The sequence below is a fragment of the Dromiciops gliroides genome, chromosome 1 (genome assembly GCF_019393635.1).
Source record: "Dromiciops gliroides isolate mDroGli1 chromosome 1, mDroGli1.pri, whole genome shotgun sequence".
NCBI lineage: Eukaryota > Metazoa > Chordata > Mammalia > Microbiotheria > Microbiotheriidae > Dromiciops > Dromiciops gliroides.
Genome location: NC_057861.1, coordinates 678,459,126 through 678,473,121, shown reverse-complemented (window position 1 = coordinate 678,473,121; position 13,996 = coordinate 678,459,126). Strand labels below are relative to the sequence as shown.

The following is a 13,996-nucleotide window of genomic DNA, read 5'->3' as shown; positions in this document are numbered from 1 at the left end:
ATAGACACCACATTTGACAATATATACAATAGTATATCCACTTCCACCACTCTACAATAAAGGAAGAAATGTTTCCTTATGTCTTCTCTAAGACCTCCACTGGTTCTTCATTACTCTTAGAGTTCAATTTCTTTTTAGTGATCTTGTTGTTTACATTACTGTGGTTGTTGTATATAGTATTTTCTTGGTTTTGTTTATTTCACTCCACATTAATATATTCACATCCTTCTTCTTCTAGATTCCACATGTCATTTCTAATTGCACAATAATATTCCATTACATTCATAGACATTTTTTAGTCATTCTCCTCAAAATGGATATTCATTTTGTTTACAGTTCTTTGCTACCCCAAAAAGTGCTACTGTAAATATTTTGGTATATATTGGACCTTTGTCCTTTTGTCTTTTGCATCGTTGGTGCATATGCCCAGTAGTGGAATCACTGGGTCAGAGAGCATGGACAATTTAGTTACTTTTATTGCATGGTTAGATTACTTTTCAGCTCCACCAACAGCTCATCCACAAGCCTGTCTTCCCACAGGACTTCTGACACTGACGGTTTGGATTTTTTTTGTCATCTTTGACAATTTGCACGGTATAGGGTGAAACCTCAGCATTTCCTTGTCGGTTATTTGAAGCATGTTTTCATTGGGTAGTATATAGTTTGCAATTCTTTCGAAAACATCGTTTGACCACTTATCAACTGGAGGATGGCTCTTGGTCTTATCTGTGTCCGTCTGCCTACCCAGGTCATTTCTGCAAGTTCCTCTGAAACACCAGGAAGACATTTAGCCTAGCACGGCCCTCTTAATCAAAGGAGATAGCTGCTGCCTAGCCATCCCCTTTTTTCTCTCTTGGGTTCAGTTTTCCAGTAATGACAATCTCCCTTTTTTTCTTTTTCTGGCTCGGAGAATGGCCCCTATGATTGAGGAAACAGAAACCGAAATAATGCGGTGTTGTGGACACTTCTGCTTTTTTTTAGATCCGTTGTTATTGCCCCATCTGTCTCAGAACAGCCTATCTAGCCCCTACTTCTCTTCTTGCCTTCAGCACAGCTTTTAAAAAGCTCATCTTGTCTTTAACATCTTTGGCAGGCCTGGGCTCATCTTAGGTGTTTGCCTTTGTGACACCATTCTTTTTTTTTTTTTTTTCTGGGCAATGAGGGTTAAGTGACTTGCCCAGGGTCACACAGCTAGTAATTGTCAAGTGTCTGAGGCTGTATTTGAACTCAGGTCCTCCCGAATCCAGGGCCAGTGCTCTATCCACTTCGCCACCTAACTGCCCCACTATGACACCATTCTTACCGAACCAGCTCTCTCTCTCTTCTGAATTTGTCCTCCCAGCTGTCTATCCTCCTTTCCATCATTTTTCTGTGTCCTTCAAAATCTTGAGCTCAGTGAATACAATAACATTTGCCTGTTTAGACATCAGGATAATTTGATTTATATCGTCAGGATTTCATTTAAGAAGTTCTCGTTCTATCCAAGATGTCTCTGCATCATCATGTAATTGTACAGAATGATGAAGTGGAAGGGACTTTATAATACAGAACATAAAATGTTGGAACTGGAAGGAATATAGAATGTCAGAAGTGGGAGGGACCTTAGAGATCATCCTTTATCTTACAGATGGGAAAACTGATGTCTGACCTTGCTCAAGGTTGCATAGTGACAGAGCTGTACCTAAAACCAAGGCCTCTTGATTCCAAGTTCAAGAACTTTTACACGTGACCCTCCTTGGAAATAGATCTTCCATGTACTTAATATATATTGTCAAATGTAGCATCTATATTAGATTTTTTTTTTAAGTTTATTAGATTCTTTATTTGTTGGGGGTTTTTTGTAACAAGAAAGAGGGTTTAAAATCCTATAAAGACAAAAAGCATCAAAATGTGCCTGTGTGTGTATATACACATATACATATGTTTTATACACATGCATACATACATGTTTATTTATAACATATAACTGACGAATAAGAGGCCTAGTCCTTCAAGCATGCACAATGTGCTCTGCCTGCTACCAACCCACACTGGGGGCTTGGTGAGACTTCTTTTAGGTGTGCAATGGCCCTGCCCTCCTCTTCAAAGTATTCTGGGATTATTTATGGGGGGGAAAAGAGCCTACTGGGAATCAATGTCTTATTTTATGATGATGAAAAGCATTCTAATTGGCTACTGAGCCAGAAGTGATTTTTGCTTCAAAAATCTCCAATAGGAGGCAGCTAGGTGACGCAGTGGATAGAGCATTGGCTCCGGAGTCAGGAGGACCTGAGTTCAAATCTGACCTCAGACACTTGACACTTACTAGCTGTGTGACCCTGAGCAAGTCACTTAACCCCCATTGCCTCGCCAAAAAAAATCTCCAACAGTTAAGGAGGACCTCTCTCCCTGGCATCTTTCAAAGGAGAAGGCAGAAAATGCTGTAAGTCTCTGGGTGGGGGAGTCCTTCCTGCATCTATTCACCATGTGTCCTCAAACATCTAGTACTTTTTTTTCTTTTCTTGCTGTTGTGTTTATTTTCCACTTGCCTTAGGTGAATGATTATCTGAGATAGAATGACTTTGTGATCTTCACTAGGTCAGGAGAGAGACATTAGAGGTTCAGGGATGAGAATTCCTAGCAACTTAACATAGCCACAATGTCCAAGCTCAGTGAATCAGCACAGCCCTGATTCTTGACCTTCTTGACCCCAGCCAGCAGCAATGGATTGCTTGACCTGGCAATTGATAAACCACTTCCTGCAAACTAGCAATAGTTTTGCAGCTATTACTTTACCTTTGAGTCCACTTTCCTCAGGGACTGAGGTAGTAGAGGAGAGTTGCCCAGTGCAGGGGGAATGTTTTAAAGTGACTGCTTTATAAGTTTGACTCCACTCTACCCAGGAAGCAAGATGTAGAGAGCAGAAACTGACCTGTTAGCTTGAGTGTGGGCTGGGAGGAAAGTAAGCCCAGAACTTGAGTGTAGGTTTGTACTTTCTTTCCCCATATCATTGAGAAAACTGCTCGGCTAATTGCATTCAGCCCTGAGGAGTCTGAGTCTAATAAGTAGGAGCTCCCTTTTTCCATTGATTATGCTTCACAAGCATGGAGGTTTCCCAAAAGGGGAAATAACAATGGTACTCAATGTACAATATGAAGTGGGAGTGGGGTGGGTATTTTATTTCTACAATACAAAAGAGACTAAATATATATTTTTAAAACCCACAATAATAGAATAAGATTTTGTTGTTCAGTTGTATCCAACTCTTCATGACCCTGTTTGGGATTTTCTTGGCAAAGATACTGGTTTGCTGTTTCCTTCTCCAGCTCATTTTACAGAAGAGGGATTGAAGCAAACGGGGCTAAGTGACTTGCCCAGGGTCATACAACTAGCAAGTGTCTGAGGCTGGATTTGAATTCTTCCTGATTCCAAGCCCACTGCTCTATCCACCGTACCATCTAGCTGCATTTTACCTATCATTCTATGACAGTCCCCAACCTCCTCTGGACTTTATACTCAGCCACTTCTACAGCCTCTTGCGTCTGCCACTGGCACAACTGAGCAGTGTAGTAGAAGCTGCTCCTACCATACTTGCAGACCTTTGCACCTGTTGAACTCACACTTGGACACATCCATGTGGAGGTTGCTGCTCAGTCACCTCCTCAGGACTCCTGAGGTGGCCTCCTCTGGACACAGGCAGAACATGTGCTCACAGCTACATGAAAGACACTGCAGACAGGTCAAGGTGGAATTGTTTTCAAAAAGTGGGTGGAAGGAGGAGACCCAATAGTCAAACTGGTTAGAAGCAAAGCTTGCCCACCAGCAGTTTTGAGTTGAGCTTCATGATCTATCTTGGCTTTGCTCCTTAAGCCCCATTCTGGGTCAGGTATGTCCCTCCCTCTCTTTGGAGAGACAGTTTCCTCTTCTGTAAAATGAGAGTGTTGAGCAGTTTGTCTATCTGTGTGTCTGACATTGCCTCATACTTGTGCCTTCCTTCTTTTCCTCCCAACAAAGCTCTTACAAAGCCCTTCTCCTTCCAATTCTGAGAGTCTTTGATTCCAGAATACAGTCTTTTAGATCCAGCTCAAGACTGACCTTTGACATGACCTAGAAGGCCAATATACTAGTTTACAAGGGGGAGGCGTGGGTGGTGGTGGTGGTTTTGGGATGGCCCAAAAACTCAGAGTCTACTCAAGATGACTCTTCCTGCTAAGCAAGTCCCCTCAGCCTCATGTATGTACTTAATAAATGCTAATTGACTGATATATGTAAATCAATTCACAAACCCTAAATATATGGTATACTATACACTATTATATATATATACACATATATATATACATATACATACATATATATATATATATAATTGTGAGGGCCAAATTGATATACAGAGCATTATTTGGGTGACTTGACTTAATATTGGGGTCCCAGAAATATGAGGGACTCTTTTGGGTTTAATCTCCCCTTTGAACTTTCCTTTATATATATTCCTCCCAGGCCAATAAGAAAAGGAGCCTCTGAGCTTAAGTTCATAAAGGATCAGATTTTATTACTTGGGGATTAATTAAACCACAAGGGTAAAACCAATTAAGGAAATAAGGAAGTAGATAGATAGTATAAACTCTGGGATTAGCCTATGCAATCCCAGAGCTTTCCCAATTAAGCTAGTTCAAAGGAATTTAGGGTTTTCCATAATTGACTCACCAACCCAGGTCAGTCTACAGTTACTCTTCAGAATGGCAGTCGCCTGAAGCAGAGCAAAACATGTGCCACCACTAGGTCCAGAATGTCACCAGACTCCCTCCACCAGACCAAAAGAGCATGAGCTTTTGAATGCACCCCTCCCCCTCCAGAAGTTCCCTCCCTTATGGTGGCGTTCAGTTTTTCCTCCCCCAAAAGGGGAGGTCCTTCTCAGTAGCATATGTAATCTCAGGGTGGGCCAGTGTGGCCCCTCCCAAATGATTCAGCTATAACTTTCAATATTAATCTTTACACAAATAATTTTTTACCACATAGTATATAAGTTGATATATCATATACTATATAATAATAGCCTATATATAAAATACATACACAAATATATATGATAGAGATTATCAATTATAATGAACCCTATTCCACTCTAGGGATCTTTCTAAAGAATTAACACTTAGCAGGCCAGATTTCAGAGAAACCTGAAAGACTTGCATGAACTGATGATGAATGAGATGAGCAGAATCAGGAGAACATTGTACACAGTATCAACAACATTGTGTGTTGATCACTGTGATTGACTTGATTCTTCTCAGCAATACAACGTACAAGATAGTTCCAAAGGGACTCATGATGGAAAAAACTCTCCGAATTCAGAAAAAAACAACAAAAAAAAGAACTGTGGAATATGGATGCAGATTGAACCATAACTATTTCTTTTGTTTTGGGTGCTGTTGTTTTTCTTTTTTGAGGGTTTTTCCTTTTTGCTCTGATTCTTCTCATATAATATGACTAATGCAGAAATATGTTTAATGTTATTGTTCAAGATGTAACCTATATCAGATTGCTTTCTGTCTTGGGGAGGGGAGAGAAAAAAATTGAAATTAGAAATCTTATAAAAACAAATGGTTGAAAACTATCTCTGCATGAACTGGAAAATAATAAAATACTTTTATAATATAAAAAAATAACCAAAGAACCAAAAAGAATTAACATTGGTCTTCTAGAACTGGAGCACTCTGTCCTCCAGGCAATGCTGAATGATTGATTACGACATCAACAAGTAATATTTATACAGTGTTTTAAAGTTTGCAAAGTGCTTTAACAGTCTAATCTCAGTTGAGTCTCATCGATAACAATACTATCAGGGTAGTTATCATAGTTTTCATTGTCCCCTTGGTAAAACTGAGGCTCAGAAATGGTAAGTGATTTGCCTACGGTCACACGACTAATAAGTGTCAGAAGTCAGGTTTGAACTCAGAAGGCAAGTCAAGAAGCATTTATTAAGCACCAAAAACACTGAGGATACAAAGAGAAGCAGAAATCAGTTCTACTTCTCAAGGAGTTCACAGTCTGATGGAGAAGACAACATGCAAACATTTATATACAAACAAGATATATACAGGATGAAATGTAAGTAATCAACAGAGACAAGGCAATAGGATTAAGGGTGATGGGGAAAGGCTTATCGGAGAAAGTAGATGGAACTCCAGTGACGTCAGGAAGTGGAGATAACAAGGGAGAGACTTCAGACATAGGGGACAGTCGGAGAAAAACATGGATGGGGAAGAGCAGTGTCTAGTGAGAGGAAATAGCACGGAGCTAGTGTCTATAGAGCACAGAAGGCATAGTGGGTGAAAGGGAAAGGGAGGTGTAAGAAAGTCTTCCTGATTCCAAGTCTAGACACCATATCACATTGATTCTTCACTATCCAGTCCCCCCTCCCCTCCCTTTTTTTTTTTACATCAAAAGCAAAATGATGGTGGCAGCTAGGTGGCACAGTGGATAGAGCACCGGCCCTGGGGGTCAGGAGACTTGAGTTCAAATCCGGGTCTCAGACACTTAACACTTACTAGCTGTGTGAAGCTGGGAAAGTCACTTAATTCCCAGTTGCCTCACCAAAAAAAAAAAAAAAAAAGCAAAATGATGTCATGTGAGGCATTCAGCTGTTACAGTAGAATCGGTTCCCAAACCTTTTTTTAGACATGCTAAACTTAGCAACTATGGGAAAAAAGTCCACAAAATAACCCAAGCCAAACAAACCTCCATTCAAGTACATAAAGAAGAATGAGAAATAATTATGTATGAAATGGTAAACTGTGGTTATTTATAGTTTGTTGAAATACTTGAACTACTTTGTGACAAAAATGACAAAAATAACTTATTTCTGTGGCACTTTAAGGCTTGTGATGCACTTCCCTTATAACAATCTAATAAGTACTGAAAGCATTATTATTCCCACTTTATATATGGGAGAAGTGAAGCTTAAACAGGCTGAGACTTGTCTATAGTCATGCAACCAGTAAAACAAAAATGTTCTTTTTAGAGCAATATCCTCTTTGGAATTCTTTCTCTGCGAGTTGCCTGATTTTGTTGTTACTGAGGAATCTGGTCACAATTGGTGATTTTTTTTTTTTTTGCAGGGCAATGAGGGTTAAGTGACTTGCCCAAGGTCACACAGCTAGTAAGTGTCAAGTGTCTGAGGCCAGATTTGAACTCAGATCCTCCTGAATCCAGGGCCAGTGCTCTATCTACTGTGCCACCTAGCTGTCCCCACAATTGATAATATTAAGGGATGAGGCCTTAGTTCTGCCTTTGAAGATGTTAGCTCTTGGAAAGGGTGGACATTTCCATGAACACACTTCCCAGATGAGGTATATGGGTAATACACTTATCCTGAGTCCTCTATGAACCCTGATTTCTAATTATGAGGGAGGGATGATTCACCGTTGCTGAGTCAAGGCTAGACTCAGGCCTGTATTGGAGAGCTAGCTTAGATCTGCCAGAGATCAGGATCAGAGTGAGCTGAGATTGAGACCAGAGACCAGAGACCAGAAACAACTTAGTGAAATAGAAAGATTGCTGCATTTGGAATGCTCGTCCTGACATTTTTATAACCTTAGTGACTGTGGAGAAGTAGTTACCTCATCAGCAAAATGATGGGATTGGACTGGCTGGCCTCTCAAATCTTTTCCTGCTCTAAAGCCAATGAGATGGTGATACAGCAGTCTTGCAGTCCTTTGGATAGCCTGCCAGGAAATCCATCAGCTCCAGGAATGGCAGGCCTGAAGAGACCAGGGCATTCCCAGAGTAGGAACCACATGGTCCTAAATGAAGGGAACCACACAGGCTGACACATGGGAACGAGAGAGAGCAGACCAACATTCCTGGATTTAGTCTTCCACAGAGAAGGGTGGGGATTTATCAAGTCAAGCCAACTAGCATTTATTAAGCTCCTACTATATCCAAGGCATTGTGCAAAGAGCTAGGAATACAAATTCAAGCAGAAAGAAAAACAATCCCTGCTCTCAAGGAGCTTACATTCTTGTTTGTTTGTATGTTTGTTTTTTTGTTTTTTGGTGAGGCAATTGGGTTTAAGTGACTTGCCCAGGGTCACACAGCTAGTAAGTGTCAAGTGTCTGAGGCTGGATTTGAACTCAGGTCCTCCTGAATCCAGGGTTGGTGGTTTATCCACTATGCCACCTAGCTGCCCTGGAGCTTACATTCTTAAAAAAAAATTAATGATAATATTTTATTTCCCCCAATTACATGTAAAAACAATTTTAGCATTCTTTTTTTTAGAGTTTTGAGTTCCAAATTTTATCCCCCCTTCCCTCCCCGCAGATGATAAGCAATCTGATATAGGTTATACATTTGCAACCATATAAAACACATTTCCATATTAGTCGTTTTGTGGAAGAAAAGAAGAAAGAGAGAAAGAAAGAGAAGGAAAGAAAGAAAGAGAGAGGGAGGGAAGAAGGGTGGAAGAAAGGAAGGAAGGGATGGAAGGAGAGGGAGAGAGGAAGGAAGGAAGGAAGGGAAAGAAAAGAAAGAAAAATAGTGTGCTTTGGTCTGTTTTCAGACACAATCAAGTCTTTTTTTCTGGAGGTGGATGACATTTTTCATCACGTGTCCTTTGGGATTCTCTTGGATCATTGTATTGCTGAAAATAGCCAAGTCATTCACAGTTGCTCATCATACAACATTGCTGTTACTGTATACAATGTTCTCTTTGTTCTGCTTACTTCATGTTGTATTAGTTCATGTAAGTCTTTCCAGGTTTTTCTGAAATCATCCTGAAGAGCTTACATCCTAATAAGAGAAGTTGAAGCAGAAAAGGAAGCAAAAAAAGCAGGAGGGAGAAGGGGAAGAGATGAAAGAGATGGTACCTAGAATAGGGGAATTGTTGGGAAAGTCCAGAGAATCAGAAATGTGGCCTGTGGCCTGGAGAGGCATGAAGAGGCAGCTGACCTGAGCATCTTCCTTTTCTTTTTTTTTTTTTGCAGGGCAATTGAGGGTTAAGTGACTTGCCCAGGGTCACACAGCTAGTACGTGTCAAGTGTCTGAGGCTGGATTTGAACTCAGGTCCTCCTGAATCCAAGGCCAGTGCTTTATCCACTGTGCCACCTAGCTGCCCTTGAGCATCTTCCTTAAGTGTAGCTTCTGGAAGGAACCGGCCAAACAGAGGGAGAGGCCCCAGAGGTAGAGAGTACTTCCAGTATGTAAAGTCCAGGGGTGAAGTGAACCTCCAGGGTGAATATTTTCTATGGTAAGATGGAGAGAGTCAGAAGTGTAGTCTGGCTTTTCCGTCTTCCTCGGCTCTTTGGCAGTTGCTCAGTCTCTGGGGCCCCGCGCTGCTCCCTCATCCCGCCGCCGCCGCCACCATGCCCCGAAAAATTGAGGAAATAAAAGACTTCTTGCTCACAGCCAGGCGAAAGGATGCCAAATCTGTCAAGATCAAGAAAAACAAGGACAATGTGAAGTTTAAGGTTCGCTGCAGCAGATACCTGTAAACCTTGGTCATCACAGACAAAGAGAAGGCAGAGAAACTTAAACAGTCCTTGCCTCCTGGTTTGGCTGTGAAGGAGCTGAAGTAAAGGAATCATTCAATATTACAATATTCCCTGATATTCATATACCACAATCTGTTCAACCATTCATTTCCCATTTTTCTTTCCATTCATTGTTATCATATCTTCTCAAGAAGACTTTGGGATTTCTCTCATGCTAGGGATGATCTACTGGTCGCATACTTTCCTAATGATTGAAGAACTTACTGACCAGGTAGATTCCTATCAGTCCTTTGACACATAGATCCATCACTCTTCCCATGACATCATGCTGTCTCAGGAAAGGCTTGTTCTAGTAAGTGGCACCCAAGCTGAAACTTGAGGAAAGCTAAGGATTCATAAATTAGGAGGGAATGCATTCTAGGCATGGGGGATATAGACTGTTAGAAAGCAGAGCTGGTAACACACACACCCAATTGGTTGGACTAATCTATTTAATCGGGGCAGTAAATGAGCCTAATACTCATCAGAATTGGCTCAAAGATCTCAGCCTCTTTAGAATTGGCTCAAGGAGGGAATAGTACACACTCAATTGGGTGGAGTAATCTCTCTAGCTCTGCAGGAAAATAGGAGGGGAAAGGGATAAAGAGGGGCAAAAGCAGGAAGGACAGATTGGGGGAGGGGACAGACCAAAGCAAATCCCTTTTGAAGAGGGATAGGATGAAAGAAGATGGATAATAGAATAAATATCATGGGGAAGGGAATAGGATAGAAGGGAAACAGTTAACAATAGTAATCATGAAAAAGAGAAAAGGGGGAAAATTATACAAAAATATTTATAGCAACTTTTTGTGGTGGCTAAGAATTGAGAATGAAGGGAATGTCCATCAATTGAGGAATGACAGAAAAAGCTGTGCTATATGATTGTGGTGGAATGGTATTGTGCTATAGGAAATGACAAATAGGATGATCCCAGAAAAACCTGGAAAGACTCATGAACTGATGTATAGTGAAGTGAGCAGAGCTGGGAGGACATTGGACATAGTGACAGCAGTATTGTTCAATGAGCAATTGTGAATGACTTAACTACTATCAGCAATGCAATGATCCAAGACAATCCCAAGGAACTAATGAGGAAGCTTACTATCCACCCTCATAGAAAGAACTCATAAAAAGAACACTTGTGGGTTGTACACATATAACCTGGTTTTGATCTTGTGGAGGGGGGAGGAAGAAAAATTTGGAACTCTAAATCTTATGAAGATGAATGTTGAAAACTACCCTTACATGTAACTGGAAAAAATGAAATAAATGTTTGTTGTGGGAAAAAAAAAAAGGAAGCAAAGAGTTGGGAGATGGAACACTGAATTTGGTGAAATCGGAGTTCATGAAGGAGGGTAATATGATGGTTAAGTTCAAAGGGAAGCAAACCCTGGAAAGATTAAAAGGCAATATAAATTTTAAGTAAGAGTTCAAAGTAACAGCTTGAGATTTGGAACTCAAATTTTTTTTAAAAAAAAGAATGCTAGAACCGGGAGAACATTGTACATAATACCAACCACGCTGTGGGATGATCAGCTGTGATAGACTTAGCTCTTCTCAACAATACAATGATCTAAGACAATTCCAAAGGACTCATAATGGAAAATGTTCTCCACATCCAGAAAAAGAACTGTGGGATCTGAATGAAGATTGAACCATACTATTTTTACTTTTTGTTTTTTTTCTTTTTTGAGGTTTTTCCCTTTTGTTCTAATTCTTCTTTTACAACATGAAATATGTTTAATGTGATTGTACATATATAACCTACATCAGATTGCTTGCCGTCTTGGGGAGGGGGGTAAGGGAAGGAAGGAAAAAATTTTGAAACTCAAAATCTTATGAAAAATGAATGTTGAAAACTATCTTTACATGGAACTGGAAAAAAAGAAAAAACTATTAAAAATAAAGTTAAAAAAAGAATGCTAAATGGGCAGCTAGGTGGCACAGTGGATAAAGCACCGGCCCTGGATTCAGGAGGACCTGAGTTCAAATCTGGCCTCAGACACTTGACACTAGCTGTGTGACCCTGGGCAAGTCACTTAACCCCCATTGCCTCACTAAAAAAAAAAAAAAAAAGAATGCTAAAAATAAAACAACAAAAAAACCAAAGTAGCAGCCAGAGAGATGCCCTAAGGAAGGATGCCCCATATCTAACCAGTTGAGAAGTCTTATCAGTTTTATGTCCACCTCTCTTCTATGCATTCCTTTTTCTCCATCCAGGCCTGCAGATCAGACCATCTCCAGCTTCTTTGTAGGTAGGCTTCTGGAAGCCCCCAAGCCACACCACTACTAGGCTCCCAGCTGAAGGCTGTGCTGAGATCTCAAGGCCATTCAGATTCTTCTAATCACCTGCTTCATCAGTGGTTTTCTCCCCATCCACAAATATCTTCACTGAACTCATTCCCCTATAATTATCATTCCCCAACCTCCCTTTCTCTAATCTAGTGACCCTGAACCCTCTGTCTCTTGATGAGCATTAAAGGAATTTCAGTTATTAACTAGTCCATTTTTTTTTTTTTGTACAGTGGTTTCAGGCACGCCCAACTCTTCATGCGCCCATTTGGGGTTTTCTTGGCAAGGATACTAGAATGGTTTGCTATTTCCTTCTCTAGTTCATTTGAGGAAACTGAAGCAAACAAGTTTAAGTGACTTACCCAGGGTCACAAAGCTAGGAAGTGTCTGAGGCTAGATCTGACCTCAGGAAGATAAGTCTCCCTGACTCTAGACCCAGTGCTCTATTCACTGCACAACCTAGCATGCCCATTTTCAGAGGGGAAGTGACTTAGCTGAAGTAATGCCTAAAGTTCAACTTTAGGTATCCCGTACCAGGCACATTCTTTACTGAATGTGTGCAGGGATACAGTTCTGTTTTCCTGTTTTTATCAACTTCTCTATTGGTTCAGAGCCATACCTCAGCTTAACTCTTGGGGCTCATTCCCAAGCAGATTTGGCATTTTCTGTGACTCCTGATAGAGAAAAGCATCTATCCTAACTGATCAATCTGACTGCCAGCAATTTTCCTTATCAATTAGTCCTGGAGGGAGGTAGTAGAGAGGAGATTGGGGGGGGGGGGCGGGGCTGGTGTCTGGATAGAAGATGAGAAAAAAGGAATCTGTCTAGGGAGAGAGGACTGTGAGGGCCACTGGCAAGGCCAGATGTCTATTTCTGGAGATAACGTTCATTCACCTTGGCCTCCACAGGCACCCAGTGCACGTGTTGCTCTGCGTCAGCACATCTCAGGGTCATGTTCCTTGGAGATGGAGGATGGGGGTGGGCAATGCATTCTGAGGGAGAAGTAGCCTCTGGATGGTACCCACCCCCCAATCTCCTGTCACTTACCTCTACCTTCTAAACCTGTAAAGAACAGAACAGAAACCTAGATATTTGTGCTTTCCTGGGGGGCTCTGCTTATGAAGGAATAGGAAAGGGCTCAAGAATTCTTTAGTGCTGGGGATACAAAGAAAGACAAAATAGAGTACTTTGGGCTTAATCTTAGAGGGACAGCACTGGGGGGCAGGGAGACTAATTCTCCCTTGGTTCCCAGGTCCCAGAGGCATTGGTGTGGCTTATGTTCCACACTCTGGGCTTGTCACATACCTCCAGGATGATCTGGAGAATTTAAAATCTGCTGAGGCCTAGAGTGCTCCCGGCATTTCACCCAGGTTTAGCCTCATGCTCAGGCTGCTTCCCAACCTGTTGGCCAGCTTTCTTGGGACTTGGAGGGTAGGGCATGGCCTGGGAAACAGGTTCAGCTACCTCCCATGATGCAAATTTCAAGGGTGAAGAGTTTCCCTGGAAATGCGAGGTGATAATATCCAGCTTTACTTGTCTGAGGCTAGAGGAAGGGGAAATACCCCAGGGAATTAAGAGGAAGCTTAGGAAAGTCTGGTGTATCTATAGAAGGCAGAACCTAGGAATAAGGAAGGCCATGCTGAGGAGGGAGGTGCCCCAGGGATAGCCTGGTTCTGGTTTGTTTTGTTTTGGTGAGGGAATTGGGGTTAAGTGACTTGCCCAGGGTCACACAGCTAGTAAGTGTAAAGGGTTTGAGGTCGGATTTGAACTCAGGTCCTCCTGAATCCAGGGCCGGTGCTCTATCCACTGCGCCACCTAGCTGCCCCTGGTTCTGTTTTTCTTCTCTCAGATAGTACCAGGGAGCATAAAGCACGCACCAAGGTGATGGAGCCTTAGGGAACAGAAAGGAACATTTAGGAGAGACTGATTGGTCAATTGTGCACTCAAGCCTCTCCACTCTAGTAAAAAGTCCTTGTGCATAAAACCCAGAGTTACAGAATCCTTAACATGTCAGAGCTGGAAGGGACTTTGGCATCACTGACTCTAACTCCCTCATTTTAGAGGGGTGAAAACTCATGTCCAGAAAAGGGACTAGGTTTGCCCAAGGTCTTTCAGGTAGGATGCAGCAGAGCCAAGATTTGTACCTACTACCTCCCCTTCTCTACTTCAGCTAATATCATTTTCAAGGTCTGTAGAAC

General features: G+C 41.6%; 1 pseudogene; it reads left to right on the top strand.

Moving 5' to 3' along the window:
* Window positions 1–8,827: 8,827 nt before the first annotated feature.
* On the top strand, window positions 8,828–9,559 carry LOC122737108 (annotated as a pseudogene).
* The last annotated feature ends 4,437 nt before the right edge of the window (window positions 9,560–13,996 follow it).